This window comes from Chrysochloris asiatica, unplaced genomic scaffold, assembly GCF_000296735.1.
Source record: "Chrysochloris asiatica unplaced genomic scaffold, ChrAsi1.0 scaffold00187, whole genome shotgun sequence".
Classification (NCBI taxonomy): Eukaryota; Metazoa; Chordata; class Mammalia; order Afrosoricida; family Chrysochloridae; genus Chrysochloris; species Chrysochloris asiatica.
Window position 1 is genome coordinate 1,647,427 of NW_006408705.1, and position 3,037 is coordinate 1,650,463.

The window sequence follows — 3,037 nt, forward strand, 5'->3', positions numbered from 1 at the left end:
CTTGCAGTTCAAACTGACCTTGTGGTCCAGTGCTTATCCTACAGTGCCACACCAGGACTCCAAAAAACAACAACAAAACAATGACTTGAAACAATCATAATTTGTTTTGCTTCTGGATCTATAATTGAGGCACAGTCAATGGGGGCATTGACTCTACTCCTTTTCTGTTGACACATGAATTTGGTCACCTGTGGTTTTCCAAGTTCTCTTTGGAACCATGTCTATGCCTGGGCCTTAACCATTGCTCCCAAGAGCTGTTGAGGCTTCAGTTGGCCTACCTGATGCTTTCGGGTGAATCAGTAAAAGGCATACTCCTTACTCTGAGCACTGTCCTGTACCAAAGTGCATTTGGAGCAGTGCTGAATATCCACTCTTTACTTAGCCCAGAGCATGGCATCTTTTTTGGTATTGTTAGGTGTCATTCAGTAGGTTCCGACTTATAGTGACCCTATGCTTTATATCGAAACATTGTCCAGTCCAGTGTCAACCTCAGAACTGTTGTTATTTGAGCCCATCATTGCTGACTGTGTCAATCCATCTTGTTCTAGGTCTTCCTCTTTATCATTGACCCTCCACTTTGTCAAGCAAAATATCCTTCTTCAAGAACTAATCTCTCCTGTCAACATGTCCAAAGAAAAAGAGGCAAAGTCTCACTATCCTCACTTCTAAGAAGCATTTTGGTTGTACTTCTTCCAAGACAGATTTGTTGATTCTTCTGGCGGTCCATGGTACTTTCAAAACTATTCTCCAACACCAGATTTCAAATGCTTCAATTCTTCTACAGTCATCCTTATTCACTGTCCAACTTGCATATGAATAAGAAGAGGCAATTGAAAATACCATGCTTTGGTTGAGGTGCACCTGAGTTCTCATACTGTTACATTTGCTCTTTAACACTTTAAAGATTTTTTCCCCCTAGTTTTCATATGATTTTAAAATGTGAAAAAAAAAAAAAACCCCGAACCTCAAGGACATTCATAATACATGAAATGCAAATTAAAATGAGTATGGTACTATTTGTTATTTACTAGATAAGCAAAGGATTCCCCATGTGACCCTGTGGGCTAATGCATTGGATTGCAAAGTCAGTTTAAACCACAAGGTTTAAGGTGGTTGTAGTTCACCAGCTGCTCCTCGGAAACCCTATACAGACAGGGTCGCTATGAGTCGGAATCGATTCAACAGCACTTAATGACAACAATATGGGTCTGAATGAACTCCACAGCACTTAAGAACAACAACCACCACCCTTGGACTCAGGAATTTAACCTATACATACATTCATACATGTGTATAATCACTGTAGCATTGTTTGTAATTGATGAGATAAATTAGCCAGACAAAAGAAGAACACACCACTTAACGTAAGTTAGTTACTTAGAAACCATGTTATTTCAAATACTGCAAGAGCTTATGAAAATAAGAATATTTTATTTTTGACTTAGCCAGCAGCTGATATAGAACACTCTTGACTTTTAAAGTCAACTTGGTGCCTTCCCCAGTCTTTACCTTGGATAATGAACACTGCAAGTGTCCCAAAGAAAACAAAATCCTTAACAGGTTTTAAATCTTAAACAGCTTTTAAAGTGTTTCTCCCAACCAGCCTTAGATCAAGTGTCTTCACTACAATGGCTCAGGAAGTAGCAGGCTTTCTCCTTCTTAGTTATGTCTGTCTCTTGTTGCTGGTTAACAAGCACAGAGTTAGGAATGGGTGACCCACACCAGCAACTTCAAGGTGATGAGACTTTCAAGTCTGGTCTATAAAGAAAAAGTCTTAATTTGGGTGACAACGTAAGTTCTTGAACATATACTCTGAATCAACATTCTGTAACAGTCCAAGAAAATGGCAAATGCATCTAACCTGACAGCGATAGGATCCAGAACACTTAGCCCCCGTAACCTTGGTTGTAACTGTTTCCTGTAGTTTGCTTCTTCCCATGACCTTGTGTGGTTTCAAAAGCTATAAGCACAATGAAATTAAAACATGAATTATTAAGAATGAAAAATAACCTACAGAACAAATACCATGTGATGAGGCAGGATGAAGTAGTCGATGTTGTTGTTAAGTGCCGTTGAGTCAGTTCCAACTCATAGTGACCCTGTATAGGGTTTCCAAGAAGTGACTGGTGAGCTTGAACTGCAGACCTTGCAGTCCAGTGCTTTAATCCTACAGCACCACACTAGGACTCCTTGAGGCAGACAATAGCATGGCTTATATGCAAATCTCCCCACCTCACCTTTCTCAGAGGCTAGAGATTTAGCAAGCTCAAGAAGCTGTTGAAAAGCCCCTGAAGTTACCGAGGTCTAACAGTCATGTTTGAAATGACAACCTAAGCTAAAACCAAATTGTGTTGTCCTGCCCAAAGGAGGGCCAACTCTTTTCTGAAGTAGAATTTCTGTGTAGGACATCCTAGGTACTGGGAAGATAGTACCAGGTGTGGTGCCACCAAGGATGTTTAAAGATTAATACTGAGAGCTTCACTTTTTCTAGATATCATCAAGAATCTGTTGCAGCTCCTCATTTTCAAATCACCCTCCAAGCTTGGGATCAGAGCCTTGGCTCCTTAGCAGTCTCAGGGAAAAGACTGGCCAAACAGGTCAACTCAAACTCAGTAAGCTTTTTCTGGAGCTACACGCTGTGAACACTGGGAATGGTCTCTGTTTATGAAGCGACTGAAGTGGGATGTATAAATTAAAGTTTTCATGAAGATTTCTGAGAGCTCTTGTTCATCATCTGCACTCTCATTCTGTTGCTTTTGATGCTCTTGAAGCATATGAACTTCTGAATTTAGAAGTGTCTCAGTTGTTTCAAACTCTCTAGGAAAGATCAACTGTGGCATGTCCTCCTCTTTGTCTCTGGTCCTCGGATCACTGTTGGCAGCCACCATCACAGGACAGCATTATACTCTGGATCTTTCAAGTGGTCTTTTCAGCAGACTTACCTGATGCAATCGATCTTTGGATTTCGTGACTACTGTTTCCATGAATGTTGATTGTGCATGCAAGCAAAATGAAGTCTTTAACAACTTCCATTGAT

General features: G+C 40.5%; 1 pseudogene; it reads right to left on the reverse strand.

Annotated features, from left to right (window-relative positions):
• Positions 1-2,487: 2,487 nt before the first annotated feature.
• On the reverse strand, positions 2,488-2,888 carry LOC102836249 (annotated as a pseudogene).
• Between the last annotated feature and the right edge of the window lie 149 nt (positions 2,889-3,037).